The 17048-nt window shown below is 39.7% G+C and overlaps 1 protein-coding gene across 1 annotated transcript in view; it reads left to right on the top strand.

The window, feature by feature from the left end:
* mcm9 (minichromosome maintenance 9 homologous recombination repair factor) overlaps window positions 1–17048 on the top strand; it is a 56525-nt gene that overhangs the window by 34441 nt on the left and 5036 nt on the right. The gene's annotated exons all lie outside the window — the stretch shown is intronic.

Raw genomic sequence — 17048 nt, 5'->3', positions numbered from 1 at the left:
AAAACCACTATTCTTCTTCATTTCTCTCTTAAAACATGAAATATTCACACACTTCGATGTCTTTTTCTCAGACAGGTTGATTCAAGTGTTTGATTCTGAAAATTTTTGTTCTGGTTTGTGAGATGAAATCTCTGATTAACTTGACATTCAAATTCAGAATCTGCCATCACTTGAGTCAAGGAGGAAGGCTGACCTGAGTGTCTTTTCATGTTGGTAACTGGACAAACAAACTGTCCTTTCTGTTTGAAATGCTCCCTTGCATGTGTCAAATAATTTGACTCAACATTACTTTCTTTCTTGAAGTAAACTATATAGCAGGTCGGAATGAAATGGCAACATAAAATGCTATAGATTGATGCTAAAATCGCAATTGCTTCAATTACTGGGTAATATTTGTTATTAGCTCCCACATTAACATATATAACACTAAAAGAAATCCACACAGTTAAATAAACAAGCATGCTAAATGTGATAAATTTTGCCTCATTAAACTTTTCTGGAGCTTTTCTTCCTTTAAAAGCAAGAATAAAACAGACAAATGCAAGAAAAGCAATGTATCCTAACATTGCAACAAATGCAACATAGGAACCTTCGTCACACAACAACAAAATAATTTGGGGGAGTCTCTTATTTCGTACAGGTTTTGGAGCTTTCAGAGATAACCACATTGAACAAATGACCACTTGAATTCCTGTGATGACAATTATAACAGGTACTGGTTTATAAAGAGACTTCAACTTTTTATGAGTACTTGGGTTAAAACTAAAAGCCAGGATGATCCGAAAAGATTTCAGCAAAATGCAGGAAACACAAAGTGTAAAGCTTATACCAAAAAGTGGTTGTCGTATTTTACAAATATAATCTAACGGCTCTCCGAGGAAGAAAACAACACTGATTAAACCGAGCACCAGTGAGAACAGCATTATGTAACACATCCAACCTCCTGCAGCTTTCACAGCTGGGGTATGCCAATATTTTATGAATAATGTGAATATTACACATATTATGAGTACTCCGAAAATGACAAATATTGTTAACACCACAGAAACAGTTTGTTTCCATTGTAGAAACTCTATAGATCTAGGCTGGCATTTCGACCTTCCTGCCTCAGACCAGTAGTCTTCTGGACACTCATTACAATCATTGGAATCTGCAGGGGAAAGAATGTTAAGGAATAGCATAAAAGAGTAAAGTGAAATTTTGAAACAAAATATTTTGACACAATTGGTCTAGTTTTGAGTTTGTATTCCCAGTGTGACACCTCACTGGAAGTGCATCTTCAGAATTTAAGGTCATGCAAAAATCTTTGAAATGCCCCTCTGACAGGTGAGTCTTTTGCACAGGAAGCAAAATAAAGTTATAAAATTATCTTATGATACAATTAAACATATGAATAATATCAATGTTTATGCAATTGACACGGTGTATTCACCAATCTTGCATTGCCAGTAGGAAGCTGCTGTTAAAGGAAGCTTGGAACAAAGGTACAGCCATGTCACTGAGATTCTGGGCCAGATTTTTGGCCTCAAGGTAATAACGCAGTCAGGAAAACTGATGGCTCCATACTTGCCTTGGGAAAGAGTGGTACCAGAGGCACAGTTTCTATTGCTTGCTGGGAGCAAGGGAGCTAACATTCCCTCAGGAAAGAGTTTGGATGTAGCTGCCATGGTGGGCTGTTTAAAAATTCCCTGGTGCTGTTGGACTTTATCCAATAACTCTTAAGTTAGTGCTATTTCCGTGAAAGAACAATGTTCTACAGCCCGCACCCACATATCACTCTCCTGTCCCATTAATGCTACCACAACACATCCCTCTGAACATCATGGATCCAAATGAACCACATGCCAGTCTATTCACCCCAAACACCTTTTCTCTAACTAACACCTCCCCCCCCCACTCCTTGGTCTACCATTCTCCCACGCCAATGTATGCAATTCAAACACTTCCCATATCTCCTTTTGCTCACATCCAAGTCAGGGTGTCTACCTTCTCCCGATGGACGATCAGTCCACCTATGCCAAAGTTTGACACTTACTTTGATTTTTATTCACTCGTGGGAAGTGCACATCTCTGATTGGCCAGCATTTATAGCCCATCCCGAGTTGCTCTTGAGAAGGTGGTGGTGAGCTGCCTTCTTGATCCACTGCAGGCCATGTGGTATAGGTAGACCCATAATGCCCTTGGGGAAGGAATTCCAGGATTTTGACCCAGTGACAATGGAAGAATGGTGATATATTACCAAATAAGGGTGGTGAATGGCTTGGAGGCAAACTTGGAGTTGTTGGTATTCTGATGTACCTGCTGCCCTTGTCCTTCTAGATTGATGTAATCGAGAGTTTGGAAGGTGCTGTCTGAGGAGCCTCAGTGAATTTCTGCAGTACAATTAATAGATGGTACACACTGCTGCTATTGAGTGTTGATGGTGGAGAGAGTGATACTTGTGGAAGTGGTGCCATTCAAGTCAATTGCTTTGTCGCGGATGGTGTCGAGTTTCTTGAGTGCTGTTTGATCTGCACTCATCCAGGCAAGTGCGGAGTATTCCATCACATTCCTGTCTCGTGCATTGTAGGTGGTGGATGGGCTTTGGGGAATCAGTGACTCGCTGCATGATTCCTCACCTCTGATTTGTTCCTGCAGCCATTCCATTTATGTGACCAGCACGGTCATGTTTCTGGTCAATGATAACCCTGGGATGTTGATGGTGTGGTATTCAGTGATGGTAATGCCATTGAATGTCAAGGGATAATAACTAGATTACCCCTTGTTGCAAATGGTCATTACCTTCCACTGTTTAATAAAAATGTTATTTGCCACTTTTGAGCCCAAGGCTGGATATTGTTCAGGTCTTTCTGTATTTGGACAAAGATTATTTCAATATCTGAAGAGTCAGAGAATCATAGACTCATACAGCACAGGAGAGGACCTTCAGCCCACTGAGTCTGCACTGTGCTACATTAATCCCACTTTCCAGCACTTGGCCCCTAGCCTTGGTTGTTATGACATCTTGAGTACTTATCCACATATTTTTTTAAAGGTTGTAAGGTTTCTCACCTCTGCTAACTTCCCAGGAGTAGCAAATGATGCCAAATATTGAGCATTCCCCAATTCTGACCTTATGATGGAAGGGAAGCCATTGATAAAGCAGCTGAAGATAGTTGGATCTAGGACTCTATCCTGAGGAACTCCTGCAGAGATGTCATGGAGCTCAAGTATCCGGCCTTCAACAAGCACAACCATCTTTCTTTGTGCCAGGTACGACTCTAAGCAGCAGTGATTTTTCCAACTGATTGGCAATGATTCTATCATTAAAGAGCTCTTTTATGGCACTCTCAGGAGCAGAGGGGCCATAGTGGAAGACAAACTGAGCAGGTTATTGCTGAGCAGATGCTGCTTCATAGCACTGTTGGCAGCACCTCTTATCACTTTACTGATAATAGAGAGGAGACCAATGGGGCATTAATTTGCTGGATTAGATTTGTTCTCTTTTCTGTATAGCACATTCCTGGGCAATATTCAACATTCAAGTAGATGCCAGTGTTGCACCTGCTCGTTAACACTTTGCTTAGGAATATAATAAGTTCTGGAGGGCATGAAACCAGTACTATTGCTGGAATGTTGTCAGGGCCCATAGCGTTTGTAGTACCTGTTGCCTCCAACATTCCCTGACATGGTGTGGAATTTATTAGATCAGCAGAAGACTGGCATCTGTGATGCTGGGACCTCAGGAGGAGGCCAAGATAAATCATCCACTCAGCACTTCTGGCTGAAGATTGCTGCAAATGCTTTGCAATTGTCTTTTGCACTGATGTACTAGGGTACCCCATGGTTGAGGATGGGGATATTCATGGAGTCGCCCCCTTCAGTGGGGTGTGGTTGAATGTGGCAGGACTCTGGAGCTTAGATCTGTTGTTCGTGATATAGCTTAGATCTGTCTATCGCTTCTTGTTTATGCTGTTTGCATGCAAGTAGTCTTGTTGTGTAGCTTCACAAGATTGACCTCATTGTTAGGTATGCCGCATGTTGCTTTGGGCATGCTCTCCTTCACTTTCCATTGAAGTACAGTTGATTCCCTGGCTTGATGGTAACTGAGGGATGTACCAGGTCATGAGGTTGCAGATTGTGTTGAAGTACAATTTTGCTGCTGCTGATGGCCCACAGCACCTCATGGATGCCTGATTTTGAGCTGGTATATTTGTTCAATTTAGCGTGGTGATAGTTCCACATAGCACGTTACAGATATGTTTAATCAACCAGTTCAGATGTGTTATTGCACACTTCTGGAGCAGATGGGACTTGAACCCAGGTCCACAGGCCCAAAGGTAGGGACAATACCACTACACTATAAATGACCCAATTCATTATTTATGCTTAAGGGAAGGCCAAGACAGCCATTAGCTTATGGATACAGTTGTGCTCCAGCATGATTTCTGTCAATTACAAATTTTTTTTTACTGTAGGTTTAATGCTTCACAGCCTCAGGCATTAACATTTCAAAAGATTGGCATTTTTGATACTTTTATGGTTCAGTGGTAGAAGGAAGATTTTTTTAATATAGTGAGAAGTTATTGATAAATTTTTTAGAAGCTTTTCTTATAATGCAACCATCTGCCATCTTATCTGGTTTGTTTCTTTTTGTACACTGTATATGGCATACATATGGCATTGGATCACGATGAACCAGAAGGGGCGGGTGGTGCATCAGGAGGAGAGGTAAATGTTGACATGGGGGATGGGGATCTGAGGAGGTCCTTTTGAACTTACCTACCAAAAAGCTATCCCGTACAGACTTTAGATCACAAAACCTCAGAGGTCCTTTGAAAACTTGGTCCAGTGCTTTGAAATGTGTGGAGGTGTAGGCTATGCCTCTTTCCCGAATGCCTCAAAGGGCACACCCAAAAATTGGAAACTTCTGAGAATAGAGAGGGATATCCCAGAACTGAGCCATCAGTTTTAAAGGGCTCATGAGTTATCCTGACTTAGTGACAGGCTATAGCTCTCAGCTGGCTTCTATATCTATAACTTTCAGAATTCTTTGAAGAAAGGTATTCACAGGCCTTACTTGCTGCTTGCAAACCTCTGCCTATTATTTTCTAGAACCAATTAAAAAATGAATTCACTGTATCTTGGAGTTCTTTAACAAACTGCTTTTAGTGGAGTGCACATCCCTATTCTAATGTTCAGGTGCTAATGTTCCTGCTCAAACCTTTGCCTCACTGACCAAGTGAGGGGAGGGGACTCAAGTTCACATGCTATAAAAGTAATGAGTATCAATGATGACTTTAAGCATGAACTTTAACTTTAGAGTTCACATTACAATCGAACTACTTCAGTTTTGCTCTCATCTATAAATCTATCTCATGATTATTGCGTCACCATGATTAGACTGCAGCATTGTAATCGATACCAGGTGCAAAGCATTCAAAATAACTTTAAAAATTTCAAGTACAATCTCACTGTTTGTACGCATGGCTATATATGCAATGAGTTTCACTGAATTTTCTCTGTACCATCTCTCATTTGATACCTACTATTTTTTTCAGAGTAAGATCCTGCTGGGCAGCGATTACATTCAAAACAACAGAAATGTTTAGGTGATGCAGTCTTCTTTTCTCCGGGTCTACAGCTTTGTGAGCAATTAGAGGTTGGAACCTATGATAAACATTATATAAAAACACATGAGTGACTGAAGATTTTGTTGACAGTGTTTCTCTTAAGCTACTAGCTCAAACCAACACTACTGCCAACCTAAAAGTAAGACTAGCATAGATAATGGGAAATAAAATAGGAAAGGACTTTAGCTCAAGATTAAGGAGAAGTGCAGTGATGCAGTGGATAAGCAATTCTTAGTCTCAATTATGGTATTGGCACATAAATTCTTTGGCAAACAGAATGTAAATGTTTTACAGTCATCAGGACTCTGCCTGAAACAAGTTTGTAGCAGGAGCCAGTCCAAACAACATCTCGTCAACAATTCAAGACAAATGAGTCAAAGTTCGATCTTGGGCAAGGATGGTTAGGATTTTGTATTAGTAATAACAATTAAATTTTCAGTATTTGTCTTATTAAACCTCTGAAACTGATTGTATTTTCTGGAGTCTGCACAGGGCAGTAAAAGACATAAACCTGGATTTTCCAAAATACAGATAGCTGTTTCTGCAGCATAGATTGGAAATGTGCATCAGGATGCCATGGAATTCTTAACATAGCTGTAATTGCCTGCGAAATTTAACATTACCATATCAACTCCTCCACACCAATTACCCTCTGAAAGTATCCATTTAAATCAGAGAATTTGAGGGTCCTCCTGTCGTTAAATCAATGACTATGCAGGAAAAATTAGAAAATGAAAAATCCAGTCTACCCCTTGAGCGACTTTTAAACTGCACTCCAACTGAACAAACCCACAACTATACCTCTTCAGATCCCATACACCAACTGGACACTGACCCAACAGCACCTGTCTCCCACAATACTGTCGCAACCCACCGCCATCGTTGTCAGTCACCCCGTCCTGAGAAAACAACCAATCCCACCATTGGCAGTCTTGCAGCACCCTCCTCCCCCTTCGGACCCGAAACTCCCTCGAGTTCCACACCAGACCCAATATTCCTTGACTACACCAAGCCAACCTAAGCAGTCCATCACTTATTTAAATAGTCCACCTGGCACCCTGTACCCTAACGACCTGGCACCCTCCCCATTGGCACCCTGACCTCTCACTTACACATTCAAAGGATCTGTCAAAGAAGTTGTGTGAGGTAGTGACTTTTAGATCATAGAATGTGGCAACTACTACTTTGATCAGGAAGACTTATCATTAAATGGTAGAATTGGTCATTAAGATGGAGAGTGACGGAGTTGAATCAGAAGCTGGTGCCCTGATTCTAAATAAAGGGAACTGTGAGGGTTCATAGTGCCTTGGCAATGATGGGTTGGGGAACCTGACCAAAAAGGTTGGTAGGAGTATTTAGGGAACAGTTACAATAATTATTCATTCTTATCTGCCACAAAAATAAAACAGGAAAGGTGACTCTTTCACAGCTTACAAAAGGAATTCGGGATGGTATTCAATCCAAAGAGGAGACACATAAAAATTGCCAGAAAAAAGCAGCAAGCCTGAGGACTCGGAGCAATTTAGAATTTAACAAGACAGGACGAAAAATTGATGAAGAGGGGCTAAATACAGTATGAGAGTGTACTGAAAGGAACAGAGAAACTCACTTTAAAAGCTTCTATAAATTCATGAAGAGAAAAGAGCTACTGAATACAAATGTAAGTCAGAAATGTTGGAAATTATAAAGCGGATCAGAGAAATGGCAGAAGAATGGAATGTGTATTTAGGTTCTGCTTTCACCAAAGAGGACACAAATAACCTCTCAGAACTGTTAGGGAACTAGGGATGTACGGTGAGGGAGGAAATGTATTAGGAAAGAAGTGGTGTTAGAGAAATTAACGGGATTAAAGGCTGACAAGTCCTTAGCGTCTGATTATCTGCATCACAGAGTACAAAAGGAAGTGATCCTGGAAATATTGGATGAATTGATGGTTATCTTCCAAAAGGCTCCAGACTCTGGATATAGGAGGGTGGCAAATGTAATCCCACTATTTAAAAAAAGGGACGGAGAGAAAAAAAATTATAGGCCAGTTAACATCAGTAGTGGGAAAATACGAATAACATGATAATAGAACACTTGGAAAAAACAATAGTGGGATTAGACAAAGTTGTTGTGGGCTTATGAAAAAGAAATTATGTTTATCTACTGGAGCTTTTTTGTGGATGTATAAAGTAAAATAGGTAAGGATGATTGAGTGGATATAATGTATTTGGATTTCAAGAAGACTTTTGATGAAAAGCTAGTGAGCAAAATTAAATCACATGGGATTGCGAGTAATATATTGGCATGCATTAAGAACTGGTTGACAGTGGAAACAGAGTGGTAATAAGTTAGTCTTTTTCTGGCTGGTAAATGGTAACTAGTGATGCACCAAAGGAATCAGTGCCTGGGGCCCAGCTGTTCACGATAAATGACCTGGATGAGGGAAACAAATGTAATAGATCTGGGTTTGCTAATGACACAAGCTTTGATGGGTTTGTGAGTTGTGGACAGGATGTAAGGAGACTTCTAGATTAGCTAGACAAATTGATGATGCAGGCAAACACATTGCTGATGCAGTAATGAATCATGGAATCCCTACAGTGTGGAAACAAACCATTTGGTCCAACAAGTCCACACTGCCCCACTGAAGAGCAAATGACCCAGACCCATTCCCCTACCCTTGCATTTCCCACCTAAACTAAACCTCCCTGAACACTATAGGCAATTCAGCATGGCCAATCCACCTACCCTGCACCTCTTTGAACTGTGGGAGGAAAGCCACACAGACATGGGGAGAATGTGCAAACTCCACACAGATAGCGGTCCGAGGGTGGAATTGAACCTGGGGTACCTAGCACTGTGAGGCAGCAGTGCTAACCACTAAGCCACCATGTCCCCCATCAGTATCATTTTGGTATGAAAAACAGAAAGGCAGTGTATTATTTAAATGATAATTGATTGTAAAGTGCGGACATACAATGTGATCCTATTTGTTCTTGTACACCAGTCAATAAAAGTAAACAGAAAGCTGCAGCAAGCAATTAGGAAAGCAAATACTATGTTTGCCTCCATTGCAAGAGGATTTGAGTTCAGAAGTAAGGGCCTCTCAACGCAGTTATATATGATCTTGGTATGCTCACACCTGGAGTCTTTTGTGCAGTTTTGGTGTCTCTACATAATAAAGGATATATTTGCCATTGAAAGAGTGCAATGGAGGTTCACTTGGATGATACCAGTGATGGCAAGATTTTCATATGAGGAGACACTGGTTTGACTGGACTTGAATTCACTGGAGCATAGAACGATGATGGAGGATCTGATTGAAATGTTTAAAATTCTAACAGGCGAGGTAGATTAAATGCTGGGAGGATGGTTTCCTGTTTAGGGAGTCAAGAACCAGGGATTAGAGCTTCAGGATACGAAATAGATTATTTCAGACTCTGTTGAGGAAACATTTTTCACTGAGAGGCTGGTCAACCTGTAGAATTTGCTACCAGAGATTGTTGTGGAGCCTGGAGCACTAATTAATCTTAATGAAATTAGCTAAACATGATTTCTCTTTCACAGCCTTGCTTTTGTCTAATCCCAGCTATATTCAAGAAAGAGTTTGATACAATTTTAGATGTTGAAGACTTCAGGGGTATAGGGTGACAGCAGGAATATGGCACTGAGATGATCATATTAAATGGTGGAGTAGTTTCGAAGAGCCAAATGGCCTGATTCTGCTCCTATTTTCTATGTTTGAAAAGGAGGCTTTGTTTGACTTCTGCTGATCATCCGGCACTATAACTGTCCTGTCAGAAATGCAGACTTCTTTGTTTTTGTTAAAAGATAGAGTGTTTTACAATATGTTTGCCACTTTTCAGGTAATCCAGCAATAAATTCAGAAGTTGTCATAATAACTGAGCTTCCCTATACAGTGCATTATTGAAGTCCCCACTGACTGCAATCGGATAGAAATCCACGCTCTAATAACAATTTGCACTTGCTGCCAGTAAATCTTGATGCAAATCATTTGAAAAATTTGCAACTGGTTGAATTAGGTGTCACTAGGTTTGACACAGTATGCTAAATTTACAATTAATAATGAAAACCTTCACTGGTCCTGAAAAATTAATTTTAATTTTAGATAAATTTCTGCATAACTTTACAGTGTTTTTTAAAAGTTTGTTTATGATATTTCAGCTTCTACCTTAATCCAAAGTGCATTTGGAAATAAATAATTTATTTCCCTTGCTGTAAAATCTAACCTGCAAATTCTACACAAATCATTTTATATTAGATTTTGTTTTGAAAAAGGTACAGACAAAAAATAGAACATTAGACCATAACATCCATTCTAAATTGTTTGGAATAACTCACCTCTGCTAAGTTCCTGGAGAAATTAATCATTTCCTTCATTACATTGTAGGTACCAATATTGACAAACTGTATTGAATCATTTTCCATCTTCCATTTGAATATATCGTATCCATTTGAGAAATCTCCTGAACTGTCAAATTCAAATTGCTCATCGTCTGTCTTAAACTTAATGTTCTTCAACTCATTTAACAACTGAAAATAGAACATCCTTCAGTTATTGGAAGTTCAAATGTTGAAAATACAAAAAAAAATACTAATGCACACCTTAGGATTCTACAAGTAGAGTAACAGTCTGAGGGTAGAGCGGGGCTTGGGTAGAGAGAGACAGTCTTTACAACACTGGTATTGTGATTGAAGGAATTGGGAGTATTGTGTTTTAAGGTGAGAGTTTATAATTGACAAGGGTTTGATTTGGTTGAAACAAAAACAGAAATTGCTGGAGAAACTCAGCAGGTATGGCAGCATCTGTCGAGAGAAAGTAGAATTGACATTTCAGGTCCAATGAGCCTACTAGAAAACATTATGAAGAAGGGTCATTAGACTCAACAACATTAACTCTGTTTTCTGCCAGACCTGCTGATTTTCTCCAGAAGTTTCTCTTTTTGTTTCAGATTTCCAGTATCATGATTTCTTTGTTCTATTTGATTTGATGCGGTTTTGTTTTCCGTTCTTGCTGAATCATTTCAGTATGAAACAGCAAATGTCAGAGGATTATCACAGCCATTACATCCAAAGAAGACGTACAACTATGTTTTCTGTTCAAGTATACATCTCAGCTACCTCTGGAAATGAATGAGCTCCCCGCAAAATATTTGAACAAATTCACCTGTTCCATGGGTGATGGGATAAGACCACGTGACAGTAAGACATATGAGAAGAAGTAGTCCATTCAACTCGCTGATTCTGCTCTGTCATTCAATTAGATCAGAGTTGAACTGATAATCATTAACTCTGCTTTCCTTTCTTTGCCCCATAGCCCTTGAATCCCTTACCTGATTAAAATTCTGTTTCTCTCAGTCTTGAATATACTTAGAGACCCAGCCATTTACAGTCCTCTGCAGTAAAGAGTTCCAGATTCACCACACTCCCAGAAAAACATTCGTCCTCATTCTGTCTTAAATGGGTGACTTCTTAAATGTCCTCCACTCCTAGGTTCTCTCACAAAGGGAAACAACCTTTCTGTGTCAACTCTATCAAGCTCCCATGAACTTTAGACATTTTGATAGTTTTATTCCATTCTCCTAAACGTTCAAAGAGTACAGGCCCAAATGACACAACCTCCCTTCATAAGGAAATCCCTCCATACTCAGGATCAACCAAATGAACCTTGTCTGGACTTCTTCCAATGGTTGTATATATTTTCTTAGATAAGGGGCCCAGAATTGTTCACAGTATCCCAGTTGTGGTCTGATCACATTTTAGCAAGACCTCGCTATTTTAATGGATACAAACCAAGTGATAAAGAAAAATATCCAGTAAAAATAAAACAGGTGATTGAATTTCTCTTGTCTGTTTCTTGCAGAGTGATGAGTTAATATTACCTCCAAAGAGTCAAATTTTGTGAAGAGATTTGAAAGTGTGGAGAGACACAATCAGTAGCTTCCGAAAGAAAAACATGAAGGGGATATTGTAAAGAGTAGATCAGAGAGGGATGTCTGAAGTGTTGATATGGTGCATGGATATGGAGATTACTGGGGTAGGACAAATAGATTGATTGGTTGATTGATTGATTGATTTATGTCACATATGTTTACCTGCCATGGTGGGAAATTAAAATTTTGGTCGTAGTTTCCTTGTGTAAAATTAAACATTTTCTGAAGAGCATAAGCTATTGCCTTGACGGCTAAGTATACGTCATAGAAAGTTGGTTCATTTAAAATTTCAACAATTTGGTGATATTCTTGAGATTTATTTCCCTGTGAGTTTGAATTTTTCCAAGTTGGTTTCTTTTCATCTCTTCTATTTATGAAGTTTATGTACTCTTGAGTAATCTTGTCAGCATCAGAGGGGTAAGAATGCAACTTCTTTAAGTAATCCTTGAAATTTGGAATTGTTCCACCTTTGAATGTAAAGCCCAAAATAGTTCCAATCTTTTCAACGTCATTAATACTGACAACCTGCCTAGAATTGGACCAGACATCGCTGGCAATCCAGATTTTACTTATATTCCGTTGGATCAATATGGTGAACAATTTGATGATTTCTGATGATCTTACAAATGCGATGATAACGCGTACAGTTGACTTAATAATCATTTCAGCTGTTGCATTAATTTTAACATTTTGGTATTCATCCTTAAAAATTGGAATCAATTCATGAAATTCAACGCATATATTGCTCCTTGCTGCGCGTGAGATAAAACTGTTCAATCCAGCCCGTCCATATGCATCGTCAGAAGCAATAACCGCGACCCGTTTCCAGTTTAGGTGTTGCATAAGTTTGGTTATGGCATTAGTTTGATGACTGTCATTTGGAACGGTCCGTAAAAATGATGCAAACTTTGTCTTGTCACTGAGTGTTTCTGCTGTTGATCCATAACTGACCTATCAAGAGTTCAAAAAACCAGGCAATATTTCAAAACAGAATCATTTTGTATTGTTAGAATCATACATTTTTAAGTGGACGTGTACCATTTTGAGCAAATATTTTTAATTGAATATTACAAGTGTGAGACAGAACTTGTCCTTCTTTTTACAATGAATAATAAGTTTGTATAAATTCTTTCTGAGTTTAGTAACATTGAGCCCACAGCCAAAAGTCTCATAATTCAAGACTAATTCCGTTCCACTCAGTCAGCTCAGAATAAAAGAAAAACCATGATGTCACTCTGCTGTAGAATTTCAACTTTCCACCTGCATAGAAAACTTATGTTGTGGATTGGCCATAACCTCACACTTTACTCATTCTTTAAGATTCTAAGAATGCTCTTTCAAATTGCAGAGAGAGCAATGATTTTCAAGGTTTAAAATTCATTTTGTAAGACCTCTGCAATGAGAGTTGTGCCTGCACTAAAAAAAAGCGTAATAAATTCAAAAACATTTGATTGTATTGTATAGAAACAGTTCTTTCTCGAGGCCCATGAATAAAATCCTCTACAAAAACTATGCCAGAGCAGAAAGCAATGGACATTCATTGTTGCTGTGATGCATTCCCCAATTACTCAGACATGTTGAATCTTACTGTCACTATTAGTAAAATAGGCCATTTGTTATAGGTGAACATGAGCAGTGAACCTTCATATCTCAATATATGGGTGAGACTTTCTCCTTTCTGGAGATCATGGGAAGGGGAAATATTTGGGTGAGTTTACCTTGAGAGATGTTTGCCCCCTTCTCACCGCCTCTGCAATTTCTCTGGCTGAGAAAGTCCATGGGTGAGTTTATTGACTCTCCATCAATTAAGTCATCGATTAATGGCCATGTAGGAACTTAATCTAATTACCTCACCGATCACAGCCTTCCCAGTGGGAGAGAAAGCTGACTAGTTTCCTGACTGGGAAAGTTGAGGTGCCTGAGGGAGACACTCACCCTTGCTGTTGTTGAGCTGACTCATAGGCAATCCAGTGAGTCCTCTCATTATTTAGGAGCAGCTTGTTCATTATCACTAAACATGCTCATTCCCTCCCCTCTCTCACCACCCGCCCAACACAGAAAACAATTGGGTGACTCCCATTCTGTGGGCAGCAGTGTTGCTTCATGGATTCCTGTTTCCACTTCTGGGTATCTTTCAAATACAGCGACTTGTACACATACACACCTGCAACTATATTTTGATGTTGCAATCATGGAATAAAAATAAGCATGGAGTCCTTGTCTGATTTTGCAGCTTCTTCCCTCAAGGATACTGAAACCAAGTTGCAGTGTGGCTGCCATGATCCTGAATTTGTGTACTTCAGCCACATCAAAAATCATATTTAAGCTTTTCCTTGTCTGAACCCTGATTTGTGCCATCACTATCTGAAAGCTCAGAGGAGTTTTCATCAGTGTGACTTTTGAATTACTGTTCCATCCTCGGGTGAAATCAAGACTTCACCTGACAAAGGAGCAGCGCTCTGAAAGCTTGTAATTTCAAATGAACCTGTTGGACTCGAACCCTCTGTCATGCGATATCTGGCTTTGCCCATCCCAGTTGAACACCGGCACCTTCTCATCAACACATTTGAATTAATATTGCAGCTTTGTTTTTGTAAATGTTTATGTTTGAGTTTATTTTTTAATCTTTTTGTTCCAACTGTTGGTGATTACTGTTTCGAAGTTGTAGTGTACATGACAATTTCTGATCCAAATTTCAAACACCAGCAAAGAAATCAAGCAACATATATTCATCGAGCACTTACTGCTGTAAATTGATCATGTTCAGAACTACTTGGCTCAGACTGCAGTGCATCCTGAGCCTCACCATGGACAAAAAAGCTGAATTCGCTAAGTGATTTGTAGCACAACGTGTTTTATAATAAACTCAAGGGGATGGGAAGGACAGTTCAGCAGCTTATGTCACATCTTACATAAAAAGGAGACTGATGATAGAGATTGGAGACCAATTAATTCAGTTACAGGGCATCACAGTGGGATTTTCTCACAGCAACATTCTATAACTGTGTTACAAAGTTTCATCAATGATCTGTCTTCCTTCACAGAGTCAGACATGGATCCACTTACTGAGGACTGTACAGTTCAGTTCCATTCACATTTCCTTAGATAATGAAGAAGTGCCCGACTGCATGCTGCAAGACCTGGACAACATCTAACTGTGGTCCAGTAAGTGCCAGATGATATTTGCACCACACAGATATCAATTGATGACTACGTCCCCAAAAATGGAACATAATCATCTCTCCTTGACATTTAATGCATTACCATCATCAAATCACCACAATTAACCTCCTGAATAGACATTGAACTAAGCTGGTTAGATAAATGCTGTGGATGCTGGAAGTTGAGTGTTTTGTGGCAAGTGATTTACTTCAGAATTCCCCAGAGGATTATAATGATTCAGAATTGCAATGAAATTCTCTCCATTTCTACAACACTCAAGTAACTTTTTTAAAATTCATTCACAGGATGTAGGCATCACTGGCTAAGCTAGCATTCAGTGCTCATTCCTAATTGCCCAAAAAGTAGTTGAGAGTCAACCATGTTGCTGTGGGTCTGGAGTCACATGTAGGCCAGAGCAAGTAAGGATGGCAGTTTTCTTCCCAAAAGGATGTTAGTGAACCAAATATTTTTCTGACAATTGGCAATGGTTTCAAGGTCATCATTGGACTTTAATTCCAGGTTTTTTATTGAATTCAAATCTCATTATCTGCCATGGTGTGATTTCAACCTAGATCCGCCAAACATTACCTGGGTCTCCAGATCAATAAGCTAGCGATAAAACCATCAGGCCATCACCTTTTGTGCCATTCAAAACAAAGAAATCTTCTTGACTGACATTCTAATTATTGAATTAAAAACTCACCCGCTTCAGCATTAGCATATTGTAGCTGCAGTAACTATTATCTATACCATGCATTGCAGCAACTAGTCCAGATTTTCTTCTCCAATCATCTTCCTAACCTGAAAACCCAATCCACTCGCTAAAAGGATGAGTGCAGGCAAAAACTATCAATTCCAAGGTTCGTCCCAAGTTACCCACCATCCTCGTTAGTTATACGTCACCTTCCTTCAATGTGCCATGGTAAAGTTTCTGGATGTCCAAACCTAACGTTTGAACTTCATGATCTGCAGTGCTTCGAGAAGAACATCCACCATCCCCGTACAAAGAGCAACTAGAGAACTGCTGGGAATAAATGTTGGTCTTGGCATGAATGGCCACATCCAAAAACAATTAAAACAGCTGAACTGAAGAACAATGTTACTTTTCAGAGAATAAAAAAATAAATATACGTACCTGTGGAATAAGGTAAAGATTCAACAATCTTGCAACTACAATTGATATTTCTGAGTAAAAGCCCCCAATAACTGCTTTTACATTTGGATTGTATTTAGTGTAATTACAATGAACTTCAATTCTGCTGTCTGAGGAGTTAAATTTGGAAAGAAATCTTTGGGTTGCTTGTATTGCAGCGATAACATTGGAGCAGCTGTCATAAATTTCATATCCCAGTTTTATACCAGGTAAGAAGGTTGAATTGTTTATCTGTTCGATTGTATATATCATAGTTTGGACATGGAGAAACATGGAAGGATCAAATCTAGAGAGAAATAAAACACAATAGATTTTTCATAATTATAAAGAAACATATGGAATATTATATCACAAAGTATTGTGGTGTGCTTGTAAAGACCAAAAGGTGATCAGTTTACATTAGAGTTGATATAGTTTCGACTTTTAGATGGAAATAAATAAAGTTCCACGTCTTATAATTGACTGTAAAACTGACCCCAATGTCTTGCAGAGAAATCTCTCCCTGGAAAGACAGACACACACACACACCTCCCTTCACCAATGGACACTAGAATCTAAGCCCTCGACCCCAGACAACAATGACCCCACTCCATCCAACTCAGTTATCTGCCTGTCTGTCAACCTGACCATCAGGTGGACAGGCTGACCTCCTCCACCTGGACACCTGAACTGCACCACCACTCAGTGACCCCACCCAATCCACCTAGCAACCCCTCTGGCCAGGGGACTCTGTGAACAGCATCCCCACATCCCCTGTGACCCCCAAACATTCCCCACCTTCTGATACCCTTCCCCCTTACCTTGTACCCGCATCATTTCATTTATCAGTCAACCATTCCCCCCCACCACCAACCCCCCCTTACTCATCCTGCACTCTTACCCATCTGGTACCCTATTTCTCACAAACCTGTCACAATAGTCCCTGACCTTCTTGCCTGAAACCCTAGCCCAGCACACTACCTCTTCACCCACCTGATTCCCCATCACCTTATCCACTTGTCACCATACCCCTCTTCCAGCTGCCATCCAACCACCTCACCCAACTTCTATCTTACTATCTCAGCTGCCACCTAGCCAATTATCCATCTGGCATCCCTGCTTCCTCTTAACCCACCTGCCACTCTGATCCCTATCCTACTTGCTTTATGCACATACCTTCTCTCACTTGCTTTAAAAAAAGCT

Source organism: Rhincodon typus, chromosome 5, assembly GCF_021869965.1.
Source record: "Rhincodon typus isolate 14 chromosome 5, sRhiTyp1.1, whole genome shotgun sequence".
NCBI lineage: Eukaryota > Metazoa > Chordata > Chondrichthyes > Orectolobiformes > Rhincodontidae > Rhincodon > Rhincodon typus.
The sequence above is the reverse complement of the archived record's forward strand: the minus strand, read 5'-3'. Positions and strand labels throughout refer to the sequence as shown.